Below are 15,933 nucleotides of genomic sequence, written 5' to 3'. Positions count from 1 at the left end.
CTACACCGACAGAAATACAAAGAGATAGATAGATAGATAGATAGATAGACAGACAGACAGACAGACAAAAAGATAGAGACAGATAAAAATATGGATAGATAGGTAGATTGACAGTTGCACATACAGTGAGACAGACTTTTAGATACACAGAAAGGAAAACAGATAGACAAAATGACAGAGAAACTAGTCCATCTGTCAGTCTTTCTGTATATCTGTCAATCCGTCTCTCTGCGTGTGTCACTCCGTTTCTCTATAATTCTTTTTATATATCAGTCTACTGATCTATCTCTATTGCTATCTGTCTATCCCCTTCTGTCTGTCTATCCAACTGCCTGATTTTCTGTGTCTCTCTCAGCCTGTCTGTCTCTCCATTCCATCTTCCCTCGGTCTGTCCTTCCATCTATCTGTCTCTGTCTTTCGTGTTGTTTCACTCCCCGATATTCAATGTCTCTGACTATCTCTCATTCTGTTTCTGTTTCTATGTCTTTTGATTCTATCTTCCTATTTGTCTCTCTGTCTGTCTCCATGCCTTTCTTATCCCTCTGTCTGTGTCTATGTGTCTCTCTATGTGCTATCTTTATATCCATTTATCTGCCCTCCTACCTATCTGACTACCCATCTGCCAGTCGGCCTGCCTATCTGTCTTTCTGTTTGTCTGTCTCTATCTCTCTGGATTCTCATGGGATCAGGGAACAAGTACAAACTTTGGGGTCTCCAACTTACAAGCTCCTCCGGAAACCCAGGCTACACCAGACCCGTCTAGGCCACAAGTGTGGGGCTTCTAGATTCCAGGTTGACAACAGGAACACCGGTAAGTCCATTGACCTTTGACATTTCCTCAGAGAGGGGAATGGAGAGATTGTTGTGAGAGCAAAAGTGTGTTCTAAAATTTTAACTCAGTCTTTGCAAGATAGGATTGATGGTGGTGTGAATCCACAGAACATGTTCTACATCTTACATTCCTGTAATTTTTACTGCTTTTTAACAAATAACCAGATAAACAACAGAAAAGGAATCCCATGGGATTTTACAAGTCTGTGCTATGATCTTCATCACGTGTCAAACTGTAAGCAATTGTGTTTCCAGTAAAAAACCATAGTGTGCCTGCATTAACGGCCACCATTGGCAAATACAGCTCCTACTTTTCCTCATTGAATGCAGTGAATGTATTCACAGCATCAGCAATTAGGTGTGTCAACATGGAATCTAGAAACCACATACTTGGGGCCTAGTGGGATCTGGTGAAGCCTAGGTTCCAGGAGGAACTTGTAGGTTGGAGACCCCAAAGATTGTACTTGTTCCCTGTTCCCATGGGAATCCACCCTGAAGGGAATCCCAGGTGAGCAGTTTCAGACTGAGTGGGGAACCCTTAGGTGAATGACAATCCTAGTTAGGTACTCTCCCCTATTGTATGAAGAGACCCTTTCCCAAGAAGATCCATAGCTGGCAGGGACCATTCTTCAGTATCCACTGTAAGCAGCCCCCTCTCTTACAACCTAGCCTTTGGCTAGGATTCCTTTCCTAAGCTTGATTGTATACTGTCAGTGATGTCCTTTGTAGATACAGTAATGACGCTCATCTTTCCCAGCCCCTGGATTTCCTCCATGTGGTTCCCCAAATTTTTTTTACTTGGAGTTATCACCTAACCTGGTGGCTCTCCCAGGGATAATATCCACAGAGTGAAGGGTTTATGCCCTGGAAAAGTTGTGGCGCCAGACTCTGAGTAAAGGATATAATATGGGATTTATCCCTATCCTGATTCAAGACTGGGTTTCTCAGAGTATTTGAGAGTTCTGTGCCATTTCCATGTCAACAAATGGCAAGGCAGCCCAGATGGCCAACTTATGGCTGCCTAAACCTCCAGCTAGTTTGACCACCAGATGTGAGGTACCCAGAAGAAATCATTGAACTCAGTCAGGAATAAGCTGGGAGGGTTCAGTTAGTTAAGCTAAACTCTGGACAAAGGAACCTCTCTTTAATTAGGAAGCAAGTGGGCAATCGCTTTTCCATGCATGCCCGAGCCTATATCCCAGGGGGACTGCTGCCAAGGTCATATTCATATATGTACATAGTTATATATATGATATATGATGGACCAGGTAGCTGGGAATGTTAGAAAAAGTGTGGAACATCAATCAAATGTGTTCCAAGGGAAGTCGGCCAAAATGGAGCCCAGTCCAACCTGACCACAAGGTCCACTATTGACTAAGTTTTGTGTGTGACTGAGTGTTGGAACCTGTGTAGGTGAGTGAAGTAGTATTTCTAGTAGAAGGAAGAGGGAGGATAGTATAGGTGACATGCGTGAATGGTTGACTGAAAGTGTTAAAAGGGAAGCTTGAGTTGGAGTGTGAGAGCCAGAGCTTTCTCTAGAGGGTCTGAGTAACTCCTTTAAGGCTATTAAAACAGAAAAAGTTTCCTCATGAATTGAAATGTCAGGGCTTAAGGTCTAAAGAGTTATCCAATTTAGTTTATGAAAGAGCTTCCTCTAGAAGCTGAAGAATGTAAGTTCTCGGTATCATCTCAAGGCTCTCTGGGGTTTGGGCTATGCTGAAGGTCTAAGGGATGTCCTCTGAATGCAGGTGATAGAAAAGTTAGCAAATAATGCCTTTCAAGTTGGGTTACAACAGTTCATTCCTCTGAAAAGCTAGAGAGGAGGGGAGGAGCTGCCCATCTGCGCAGGGGATTATGGAGCTGAAAGCCAAAGGAGGTCCAGAAATTCTTGACTTTACTGTCTAATCTTTTCTTCCCAAGTTTTGCTAGGAAAAATGTGTGAAATTGTGTATATCAAGTATAGTAAATTTTGATTATTGCCAATAAGATGCATTTCCTTTGAGGTATTAACTTGGTTATTTGAGTGCAGTCATTTCACATTTTTGTCAAGCTGGTATTTGTTTTTAAAGAGCTGGAGTGGTTTTTTTTTCAGTTTACTGTGTGTGTGTGTGTGTGTGTGTGTGTGTGTGTGTGTGTGTCTGTGTGTGTGTGTCTGTGTGTGTGTGTGTGATTTCTGGAGTAAAGAATGTTCATTTGAGGATGGGCAACTACAGACCTGACTGGTCTTTAAATTGTTGTCAAAGGACATGAAATATGGGGGGGAATGCTTTGCTTTTAATGCTAAGGAAACCCTGAACATTTTTTATATGAGCCACAAATTTCCACTCTAGGAGTAGCTTTAGCCATAGGCCAAAGTGCTTTGCCTCAAGGAGAAGAGAAAGGCAAATTGGCAGCCCAAAGGAAATTAGAGTAAAAAATGAAAAAAGGGAAGGGAATAGTAGAGGTGTTCCTAGTTAGAGGAAATTTTGAACCTCTTCCTTAGTAACCCTAAGTTCTGTTTTTGGAGAGAAAACGTTACCAGTTTGAGTTTTTGAGAAAGGAAAAGCATCATCTACAATAACCTGATTTGGGGCATTTTGAAGGTCAATTTCCAGAGTGCAACCATTTCAACAGATAAGTTCTTGTTTGAAAAGACCAGGGAATAAGGAGAACTAATTTTCCTTTTGAAGTGGAGAAAACTGATGGTTTTGTGTGCATTATTTCTGATGATCTTTGGCACAGGACAGCTTGAGAAAGAGACCTGGGAAATTCCTAAGACATTTCTATGAATGCCCTGGATTTTACCCCTCCCTCCCCCAGTTCTGGTATGGGGGTGAAGAGATAAAAACCTATGAAAGGGAAGATTTGCCTGAAGAGGATTCATAGGAGCCAAAAGCCTAGACCAGAATTTACTGCAGCCCAGAATCTGAAGTATTACTCAAGGTGACATCTTTAAGAGATATCCGAAGGAGTCCCCAACGTATGGAATCTGGAGAAGGATTGTTTCCTATCCTTTTCATTGACTTGAGAAATAATTCTACAGCAGAGGGAATATTGGCCATTTATTTCTCATGAGAATTCTATTTACCTGGAGCCAAGGCCCATTAAGTAGAAAACCTAGAAAGGACAGACTTAGTCCCCATTTTGAGTTGAAGGAGGAAAGTTGAAAATAGGAGCACTTTACCTCGTTAAGAGGATGGAACGGAACATCTGTCCATTGGAGAAGTCGCAGCAAAGATTCCACAGTGCTGGGTTGTCTCAAAGTCGAATCAGAAGACGTTAGGAAAGAAATGATGGAGCCTAGAAGGAATTGGTAGTAAGAAAGATAATCTTAGCATGGCGAGAGAGAATTGAGATCTATAGGTGAATTCTTTGGAAAGATCATGGGGAAAATAAATGCTATGGAGGAAAATGGGTTAGGATACAATCACAAGGGCCAATGGAAGGGCTGAGGAATGGCTTAGCTAAGTTTCTATCAAGTTCTACAGCTGACTGCTGATCATTACCAACTTATATCTGACATTTGTATTCAAATTAGGGAGCTTTTCTCCCTAATTTAAGTTATTTCCCACTTTTCTCCTGTTTGATCAAATGTTCTGTCATCCTATTATGAAATCCTCAGAAAGGCAAGGGCTAAGATATGGGGCTTATTTTAACAATCATTTTGGTCTACGGACTGGCATGATTATATTTGTTCAGGAGTTAAAGGGGAATGAAAACAGTTTTTTATCCCGAACATCCCCACGTCCCCAAAGTTAGATTGGGAGGGTGTGTGTGGGTGTGTGGGTGTGTCTGTGTGCTTGTTTGAAACTTTTAAATATGAATTTCAACATTGATTTGAAGGTGAAATTGTGGTTAAAGATTTGAGTTTTTCTGAGTATTTGATAGTTTGGCATTATTTCCAAGTTAACGAGTTCAAGGATGTTACTTTTGCATGAACAATTATAGAGAAATACACAGTTTATAAGTTTCCAGCCCTAGGAAGAGGATTCTCCATTTTACCTAGCACATTTGCAAAATTAAATGGCCAAGACCGATGCTGTACATGGAATGTTGCAACTTGCATTCTTGCTATCGGGTTTAGACAGACATCAGTACTGGGACTCCTTTTTGTCATTTGAGTAAGCAGTATCTCTGATAATCCCGAACAATTAATAGGTGACACTGCCTGCAGTTTCAGAGTTTGAATCTATCCAATAATGTTGTCACTCTCATGCCATGCATCAATGAGAATGTGTCTCCTATTGAAAATGGAGGCTACCAGATTGGCTAACATGACAGAAAGGGAAAGTAATGAATGCTGGAAGGGATGTGCCAAAGTTAGGACAGGAAGGCATTGCAGGTGCATTGGGGAATTGATTTAACGATTATGGAGGGCAATTTGGGACTCTGCCCAAAGGGAGCTAAAAGACTGTCTACCTTTTGATCCAACCATGGCACTACAGGGTTTGTACCCTAAAGAGATAATAAGAAAAAAGACTTAGACAAAATTGTTCATAGCTGAGCTCTTTGGAGTGGCCAAAAATTGGAAAAGGAGGGGATGCCCTTCCACTGGGGAATGGATGGACAAATTGTGGTATCTCTTGGTGCTGGAATACTATGGTGCTCAATGGAATAATGAATTGGAGGAATTCCACAGGAACTGGAACGATCTCCAGGAATGGAACACTATCCACATTCACGAGGAAAACTATGGGAGTAGAAAAACCAAGAAAAACAACTGCTAGATTACAAGGGTCCAGGGGGTTAGGGATGGGGATATAGACTCTAAATGAACATCCTCGTGCAAACATCAACAACGTGGAAAGAGCTTCTCATCAAGGATACATGTCATACCCAGTGGAATTGCCCCTCGGCTACGGGAAGGGTGTAAAGAATATAATTCTTGTAACCAAGGAGGAAAAATATGCTAAATTGACTAAAAAAAATATGAAAAGCAATAAAATAGAAAATTTCTGATCCCGGCTAGAAAAGTTTGAGAAGGATCAATTCTCCAGACTTAGTTTCTGGTCTCCAGCTGTTTCAAGATTTTGCATTTCTTCCTTGGCCTCAGGTGTCAGTTTCCTCCCTGAGGAGTCTACATCATTTTCTTTAAATGGCACCCAGGATGATTGTTGTGGGTTCAGAGATGCACCCCAGGAGATTGGGAGGGATACCATTGGGAAGAATGCAAGACTCTGAAACTTGGCTTCAGAAGAAAAAGAGACATTTTATTGATTTGGAAGGTCATGTTGAATGTGGTCAGGAGGCAGCCGAGGTGGAAGAGCATGGGTGCAAAAGCTGCTCCTTGGGAGGACAGCCAGACATCATGCCTCCATGCTGCGGTTTAGCTATCATTTGACAGCAGTGAGGACAGGACCCAGAAACAAAGGGTTTGTGGAGGAGGTTTGTCCCAGGCCATGGGGCTAGTTCTTGCCATCTGCAACATTAAGGAAGGGGTGTTTCTCTTTGGCATCTCATTAAAAGGGGAAAGAAGAGTGAGTAGAACCAGTGAAAGGTGGGGACTGCAGCTGAGGAACAGCTCATCTCTCCACAGTTTGTGCACTATCCTCACTAGAGTGCATGGGATCTCAATGGCGGCTAACATTCTGTGTCCTTTTGCCTCCCTTTCTTTCATAGCCTGCCCAAGGAAATGCCATTCTTGTTTAGTAAATGCTCCTTGTTGGGAAATGTCAGGACAACAGGTTAAGATCCCTGTAAGTAAGGTGCAGTGCTTAGCCTCTGAGATCTTGATTCCTTGCTTTCCTATTCAAGACTTTCATCAACTCATGGAAGAGACTGAGAAGAAGGGTTTGGACCCATCATCCCGTCTGCCACAGACACTCACCTCACTGGCCAAAGTGGAGGTCTGCCACTCCCCCTCCAATCTTGAACCAAATACATCTTCTGAGCCATCTGAACCCAACTGGGACACCATCACCTGCTTTGCTTGCCTGCAACCACTTATCCTGATTTTCTAGAGTGGACACCTGAGAAGGAGAATGGGAAAGATCGAGTGACTTATAAATTAGATAGAGGGATAGACCAATGAACAGACAGATTGACAGACACTTGAGATCAATTGATAAAAAGATACATACATAGATAGGTATATACATACATACCTATGTAGAGATAGAAACCCAGAGAGGACTGATGGGCAAACAGACACATTGACTGACAGATCCATAGATAGGAAGGCAGTAAGACAGAAAAGCAGAAAAACGAAAGTCTCTGTCTTTCAGTCCTCCTGTCTGTCTGTCCCCTTGTCCATCACTCAGTCTACATGGGTATAGAGCTAGATATAGCTTTGCTCTTCTTAGATTGTGGCCTGAGGAACTGCATTTCCCAGTGTGCTCCAGGGGTCCCTCCCCCATCTTTCCTGGTTGGGATTGGTCTTGAATTGGACTAATCCTAGGCTGGGTGAGGAATGATGCTCCCTACTTTACTGTGCGTGATTGCTAAAGAGATGGACCAATTCTGGGCTAAGGAGGGGCCATGGGTATTGTCCCTCCCCCACCACGGAATTGGTCGAATTCCGGACCAATTCCAAGCCAGGACTCAAAAGGTACAGATTCCTGGGGCACAATGGGGCTTGTAGTTCCCAAGGATATCACAACACTTGAAAAACCACAAAAGAAACACAGACAGGCTGACAGACGTACCAACCAGTAGGAGAATAGACAGAATAACATATCAAATAATCTGTGTGTCACTTCTTCTGTCTGTCTAGCTGTCCATGTCTCCGTCTACATAGAGAGATCCGGTGGGTGTTCAGTGGTTGTGGCCTACGGGACTATATCTCCCAGCATGCTCCAGGGTTCCCTCCTTCTTATTTCCCGTGAAGAATTGGTCTTGAATTTGACCAATCCTCTGCTGGGCAAGAGATGATGCCCATTTTCCTTTCATAGGATTGGTCTTGATATGGACCAATCCCATGCTAAGGAGGGACCATAGACATAGTCCATCCCCCAACACAGGATTGGTCCAATACAAGACCAATCAGAAGCCGGGACTCAAAGGGCTGTGACCACCTGGTCACATTGGGAATTGTAGTTCCCCAGGATGTCACAACACTTTAAAACACACAAATGACATACACACAGTGTGAACCATGCCAAAACAAGCAGGCAGATAGATACATAAACTACACCAACAGGAACACAAAGACATAGATAGATCGATAGATATATAAGTAGAAAGACAGACAGATCGACAGACATATAGATAGACAGATACATAGAGAGACAGAGAGACAGATAGAGACAGAGAGATAGACAGATACAAAAATCAGGATATATAGACAAACAGATGCACATCCAGTGAGACAGACTTGTAGATACACAGAAAGGAAGGCAGATATACAGAATGACAGAGAAACTAATCTGTCTGTCAGTCTTTCTGTTCATTTGTGTATCTGTCTGTCGCTCTGTCCTGTCTTTTCGTCCATCAATCTGTCTCTGTCTGGTAGTCTTTTTCTCTTTCCTTCTATTCATATCAACCTAGTGATCTTTTTGTCTATCTCTCTCTTTTTGAATCTGTCCACCCAAGTCTATCTCTCTAGATATTTGACTGTTTATGTCTATGTATCGATCTGCTTTACTCTCTCTGTCTCTCTATGTGTGTCTAACCCTCTGTGTTGCTATCCATCATTCTCTCTGTCTATTAATATATCGATACCTCAGTCTACCTTTCTGTCTAAATGTCATTATATCTAACTCTATCTCTATATCACTGTTTGTGTGTCTGTCTATCTATTTATCTATTCATCTATCAATCAATCAATCTATCTCATTCCATCTGTGTGTCTCTGTATATCTCTATCACTCTATCAACCTGTCCATTTATCAATCTGCATATTTGTTGCTTTTCCTCTCTCTGTTTTTCTCTCTGTCTGTCTCTCTGTTTCTCTCTCTCTCTCTCTATTCCTCTCTTACAAATAGCTATCTATTTCTGTAGAGAAAAAACTGACAGACACACAGACAAATAGATGCACAGAAAGAGAAGAACTAAGAGAAGCAAATAGATACATACATACATAGTAACATACATAGAGATAACCAGAAGGGACTGGCTGGCAGACAGATGGATAGATACACATACAGACAGGCAGATAGATACATAGATAGCAGAAAGAGATACACAGAAAATATAGATATATTGATAGACAGCACACAGATAGACATATATATATATATATATATATATATATATATAGAGAGAGAGAGAGAGAGAGAGAGAGAGAGAGAGAGAGCGAGAGAGTGAGAGAGAGAGAGAAACCGAACAAGGAACAGACATGGACTTAAGGACAATCACAGAGAAAGAAATACATATATATACAGACACATAGATAGATAGACAGAGTGTCAACATGGAATATAGAAACCTCAAACTTGTAGCAGAGTAAGATCAGATGTAGCCCAAAGTTAGGACTAGCTTCTAAATTGAAGACTCAAAGTTTGTACTTGCTCCTTCTTTCTGTGAGAATCCACGAAGAAGGAAACCATAGCCTAGCAGTTTCAGATTAAATAATGGAGCCACAAGTGAATACCAGTTCTACTTGATTGGGACAAAGCAGATGCTCAGGACCCTCTTTGTTTTAGGTTGTCTCCCCTGTGGGATCAGAGATCTTTTCCAAAGTAAATCCCCACCTGATCAGGAATCATCTTTAGTCTCCACTGTCAGCAGCCCTTTCCCTTACACCCTCTCCTCAAGCTGTGATTCTTTTCCCAAGCTTCAGTGGATGTTGTCAGTAGAGTTTGAACACTCCCATTTTCTGTGTAGCTAGAGCAAAGTCAATCATCTTTCCCTGCCCTTGGGTTTCCCCAAAATGGTGGAGAAGTTCCCCAAATTCTTTTCTTCTTTAAACTGTCCAATCAGGTGCTATTGCCTTTCCCAGGGGTCAGTGTCCAGAGCCACCAGAGTTCAGTCCTGGGGCTCTGTGGAGCCTTGAGGCTCCTACCTCTGTCCAGAGCTCTACAGTCACATTGACCCCCATTTCCTTGACTAAAGAGTGAGTTCTCTGACTATTTAGTAGTTTTGTGTTTTTACAAGTCACCAGTAATTAGATACATAGAGAGATACACAGATGCATAGATACATAAATAGACACATAAGAGCACACAAAGACACCCTTGTCCATCTCTCAGTCTACATGGATATAGAGTTAGAGATAGCTTTGCTCTTCTTAGGTTGTGGCCTGAGGGACTGCATCCCCCAGTGTGCTCCAGGGGTCCCTCCCCCATGTTTCCTGGTTTGGATTGGTCTTGAATTGGACCAATCCTAGGCTGGGTGAGGAATGATGCTCCCTACCTTACTGTGCTTGATTGCGAATGAGATGGACCAATTCTGGGCTAAGGAGGGACCATGGGCATTTCCCGCCCCCACCATAGGATTGGTCCAATTTTGGACCAATCTCAAGACAGGACTCAAAAGGGACGGATTCCTGGCGCACAATGGGGCTTGTAGTTCCCCAGGCTGTCACAACACTTGAAAACCCACAAAAGAAACCCAGACAGGCTGACAGATGTACCAACCAGTAGGCGAATAGACAGAATGACAGATCAAATAATCTGTCTGTCTCTCCTTCTGTCTGTCTAGCTGGCCATCTCTCCATCTAAATAGATTCATAGAGAGAGATCAGGTGGGTTTTCAATGGTTGTGGCCTACGGGACTACACCTCCCAGTGTGCTCCAGTGGTCCCTTGGTCTTGAATTTGACCAATCCTCTGCTGGGCAAGAGATGATGCCCATTTTTCTTTCATGGGATTGTTCTTGATATGGACCAATCCCATGCAAAGGAGGGACCATAGACATAGTCTATCCCCCAACACAGTATTAGTCCAATGCAAGACCAATCCCAAGCCAGGACTCAAACGGGACAGATTCCTGGGGTACAATAGGAGTTGTTGTTCCCCAGGATGTTACACCACTTTAAAACACACCAAGAACATACACACAGACTGATCCATGCACAAACAAGCAGGCAGATAGACACATAGACTACATCCACAGATACACATAGACAAAGATAGACAGATAGACAGACAGGCAGATAGATAGATAGATAGATAGATAGATAGAGAGACAGACAGACAGACAGACAGACAGATAGATAGATAGATAGATAGATAGATAGATAGATAGATAGATAGATAGATAGATTCGAATAAACATCCATAAACACATGGACACATAGATATAGCCAGGTGGGACTTGCAGACAGAAGGACATGCTGATAGACACACACACAGGCAGGCAGAAAGACAAAATGACCGAGAAACTAGTTCATCTGTCAGTCTTTCTGTATGTCTGTCGATCCATCTCTCTGTGTCTGTCAGTCTGTTTTTCCCTAATTCTGTCTATACATTAATGTATTGATCTAGCTGCATCTATCTATCTGTATTGCTATCTGTCTATCCCTGTCTGTGTGTCTCTCCATCTGCATGACTTTACAGGTCTCTCTCAGTCTGTCTGTCTCTGCAAGCAATTCTGTTTCCTGCAAAAAAAAACCATACTTTGCCTGCATTAATAGGTCACCACTGGCAAATACAGCTCCTGCTTTTCCTCATTGAATGCAGTGAATGTATTCACAGCATTAGCAATAAAGTGTGTCAACATGGAATCGAGAAACCCCAAACTTGTGACCTAGTGGGATCTGGTGAAGCCCAGGTTTCAGGAGGAGCTTGTAGGTTGGAGACCTCAAAGATTGTACTTGATCCCTGTTGCCATGGGAATCCATCCTGAAGGATATCCCAGGTGTGTAGTTTCAGACTGAGTGGGGGACTGTCATGTGAATGACAATCCTAGTTAAGTAGTCTCCCCTATCTCTTCAAGAGTATCTTTCACAAGAATATCCACACCTGGCAGGGACCATTCTTCAGTATCCACTGTAAGCATCCCCCTATCTTAGACCCTAGCCTTTGGCTAGGATTCCTTTCCTAAGCTTGATTGTATCCTGTCAGGGATTTCCTTTGTAGCTACAGCATTGTCACTCATCCTACCCTGTTCCTGGATTTCCCGAAAATGGTAGAGAGCTTCCCCAAATTCTTTTGTTCCTTGGAGTTCTCACCTAGCCTAGTGGCCCGCCCAGGGATAACATCCCCAGAGTCCAGGGTTTATGCCCTATAAAAATTGTGTCGCCACCCTCTGAGAAAAGAATACACTATGGGATTTATCCCAATCCTGATTCAAGACGTGATTTTTCAGACTATTTGACAGATCTGTGGTATTTCCAAGTTAAGAAATGGCGAGCCAGTTAGGATGCCCGAGTTATGGCTGCCTAAACCTCCAGTTAGTTTGACCATTAGATGTGAGGTACATACAAGAACCCATTGAGTTCAGTCAGGAATCAGCTGGGTGGGTTTGGTTAGGTCAGCCAAACTCTTGGCAAAGGAAACACTTTTATTTCAGGAACCAAATAGTCAATTGCATTTCGGTGCATTCCCCAGCCTACACCCCAGTGGGACAACTTCCAAGTTCATACTCATATAAGGATATAGTTACATATATGATATATGATGGACCACATACCTGGGAATGTTGGAAACTGTATGGAACATTAATCAAATCTGGTTCCAAGGTAAGTTGACCAAAATGGTGCCCAATTCAAACTGACCACATGCTCCATAACTGACTAAAGTTTGTGTGTGACTGACTGTTGGTATCTGTGTATGTGAGTGAAGTAATATTTCTAGTAGAAGGAAGAGCGAGGAGAGTATAGGTGACAAGCATGTATGTTTGGCTGAAAGCGTTGAATGGGAAGCTTGAGTTGGAGTGTGAGAGCCAGAGTGTTCACTACTGCATCTCAGTAAGTGTTTTAAGGCTGCTATGATAGAGAAAGTTTCTGCATGAATTTAAACCTCAGGGCATAGGGTCTAAAGAGTTATCAAATTTGATGTATGAAAGAGCTTCTCAAAGAAGTTGAAGAACTTGAGTTCTCCGTTTCTTCTCAATGTTCCGTGCGGTTTGGGCTATACCGTATGTCTAATGGATTTCTTCTACTTGCAGGTGATAGAAACGTTAGAAAACAATGTCTATCAAGATGTATTACAACAGTTCATTCCTCTGAAAATCTAGAGACAAGGGCAGGAGCTGGTCATCTGTACTGGGGATTATAGAGCAGAAGACCAAAGGAAGACCAGAAATTCTTGACTTTACAGTCTAATATTTTCTTCCCACCTTTTGGTAGGAGTAATGTGTGAAATCGTGTATATCAAGTGCAGGCAATATTGAGTATTGCTAATGAGAGGCATTTTCCTCGAGGTATTAACATGTTTATTTGTATGCAGTCATTTCACATTTTTATCAAGCTGGTATTTGTTTTCAAAGAGTTAGGGTTAATTTTTTCAGATTACCGTGTATGTGTGTGTGTGTGTGTGTGTGTGTGTGTGTGTGTGTGTGTAAAACTTTTAAATTTGAATTTCAATATTGTATTAAAGGTGAAATTGTGGTTAAAGACTTGGGTTTTTATGACTAATTGATAGCTCGGCATTATTTCAAAGTTAACAGGTTCAAGGATGTTACTTTTGAAAGAACAATTATAGAGAAATTCACAGTTTGAAAGATTCTAGCACTAGGAAGAGGATTCTCCATTTTACCTAGCACATTTGAAAAATTTAATGGCCAAGACCGATACAGTGAATGGAACATTGCAACTTGCATTCCTGCTATTGGGTTTAGACGAACATCAGTACTGGGACCCCTTTTTGTCATTTGAGTAAGCAGTACCTCTGCCAATCCCGAACAACTAATAGGTGGCTCTGCCTGGTGTTTCAAAGTTTGAATCTATCCAATAATGGTGTAACTCTGATGCAAAGTATCAATGAGAATGTGTCTCCTCTTGAAAATGGAGGCTACACAGATTGGCTAACATGACAGCAAGGGAATATAATGAATGCTTGAGGGGATGAGGCAAAGTCTGGATGTGAAGGCATTGTTGCTGGAGTGGTGAATTGATCCAACCATTCTAAAGGGCAATTTGGAACTCTGCCCAGAGGGTGCTACAAAATGGTCTGCCTTTTGATCCAGCCATAGCACTGCAGGGTTTCTACCACATACCCATAATAAGGAAAAAGGCTTGACCAAGAATATTGATAGCTGCTCTCTTTGGAGTGGCCAAAAATTGGAAAAGGAGGGGATACCCTTCAACTGGGGAATGGCTGAACAAATTGGGGTACCTCTGGGTGCTGAAATAGTATAGACCTCAAAGGAATAATAAACTGGTGGAATTCCACAGGAACTGGAAAGACCTCCAGGAATGGATGCAGAGTGAGAAAAGTAGAACCAGGAGAACATTGTACATAGAGATGGATGCACCGTGGTACAAAGGAATGGAATGGAATGGACTTCTTCATTAGTGTCAATGCAATCATCCTAAATCACCCGGCAGAATGGATGAGAAAGAACACTATCCACATTCACAAGGAAAACTGTGGGAGTAGAAACACCCAAGAAAAACAACTGCTAGATTACAAGGGTCCAGGGTGTTAAGGCTGGGGATATAGACTCTAAATGAACATCCTAGTGCAAACATCAACAACAAGAAAAGAGGTTCTCCTGAAGGACACATGCCATACCCAGTGGAATTCCCCTCGACTATGGGAAGGGTAGGGCAGGGGAAGGATTGAAAGAATATGATTCTTGTCACCGAGGAGAAATAATGTGCTAAAGTGACTAAATAAAATCATAAAAGCAATAAAAGAAGACAATTTCTGAATGAAGAAATCAATAAAAGGCTGGCTAGAACAGTTTGAGAAGGATCAATTCTCCAGCTGTTTCAAGATTTTGCATTTCTTCCTTGGTCTCAGGTGTCAGTTTTCTCCCTGAGGAGACGACAATATTTTGTTGAATGGCACCTGGAATGATTGTTGTGGGGTTCATAGATGCTCCACTGGAGCTCGGAGTTATATCATCGTAAGAATGCAAGACTCTGAAACATGGCTTCAAAAGAAAAGGGGACATTTTATTGATGTGAAAGTCATGTTGACTGTGGTCAGGAGGCAGCCAAGGTGGGAGAGCTTGAGTGCAAAATCTGCTCCTTGGGAGGAAGGCAACACAGCATGCCTCCATGCTGGGGTTTAGCTATCATTTGACAGCAGTGAGGACAGAAACAAGGGATTTGGGCAGGAGGCTTGCCCCAGGCCATGGGGCTGGTTCTTGGCATCTGCAGCATTAAGGAAGGGGTGTATCTCCTTGGCCATCTGATTCAAAGGGTAAAGAAGAGTGAGTAGAAGCAGTGAAAGGTGGGGGCTGCAGGTGAGGAACATCTCAACTCTCCACAGTTTGTGCAGTATCCTCACTAGAGTGCATGGGACCTCAATGGCGGCTAACACTCTGTGTCCTTTTGCCTCACTTTGTTTCATAGCCTGCCCAAGGAAATGCCATTCTTCTTTAGTAAATGCTCCTTTTTGGGAAATGTCAGGACAACAGGTTAAGATCCCTATGAAGTAATGCTCAGAGCTTAACCTCTGAGCTATTGATTCCTTGCTTTCCTATTCAAGACTTCCAGCGCCTCATGGAAGAGTCAAAGAAAAAGGGTTTGGACGCATCATGCAGTCTGCCACAGCCACTCACCTCACTGGCCAAAGTAGAGGTCTGCCACTCCCCCTCCAATCTTGAACCAAATACATCTTCTGAGCCACCTGAACATCACAGGGACACCATCATATGCTTTGCTTGCCAGCAACCACTTGTTCTGATTTTCTAGGGTGGACAGCTGAGAAGAAGAATGGGAAAGATCGACTGATCGATGAATTCCATAGAGGGACAGACCAATGGACAGACAGATTGACAGACACTGGAGATCGAGAGATAAACAGATGCATACATAGACAGAAACACACATACTTACTTATATAGAGACAGATACCCAGAGAGGACTGATGAACAGACAGATAGACAGACTGACAGGTACATACACAGGAATGCAGTAAGACAGAGAAACAGATAAACAAAGTCTGTCAGTCGTCCTGTCTGTCGGTCCCCTTGTCCATCTCTCAGTCTACATGGATATAGAGCAAGATATAGTTTTGCTCTTCTTAGGTTGTCGCCTGAAGAACTGCATTTCCCAGTGTGCTCCAGGGGTCCCTCCCCCATCTTTCCTGGTTGGGATTGGTCTTGAATTGCACTAATCCTGGGCTGGGTG

General features: G+C 42.6%; 1 long non-coding RNA gene across 5 annotated transcripts in view; it reads right to left on the bottom strand.

Moving 5' to 3' along the window:
• Nucleotides 1-15,933, bottom strand: part of LOC130456078 (uncharacterized) — a 467,206-nt gene that overhangs the window by 40,034 nt on the left and 411,239 nt on the right. The window contains exons 4-6 of one of the 5 annotated variants that reach the window (XR_008914361.1): nt 15,363-15,504; nt 6,638-6,779; nt 3,995-4,110 (exon numbers count right to left, since the gene is read on the bottom strand). The exons of 3 other annotated variants lie outside the window; for them this stretch is intronic. This is a non-coding gene — a long non-coding RNA (uncharacterized LOC130456078). Of the gene's footprint in view, nt 1-3,994; nt 4,111-6,637; nt 6,780-6,914; nt 7,388-15,362; nt 15,505-15,933 lie in introns of those variants that run through there. One more of the 5 variants, XR_008914358.1, reaches the window with a different exon arrangement.

The sequence above is a fragment of the Monodelphis domestica genome, chromosome X (assembly GCF_027887165.1).
Source record: "Monodelphis domestica isolate mMonDom1 chromosome X, mMonDom1.pri, whole genome shotgun sequence".
In the NCBI taxonomy this organism is placed as follows: domain Eukaryota; kingdom Metazoa; phylum Chordata; class Mammalia; order Didelphimorphia; family Didelphidae; genus Monodelphis; species Monodelphis domestica.
This window is presented reverse-complemented; position numbering and strand designations above follow the sequence as displayed.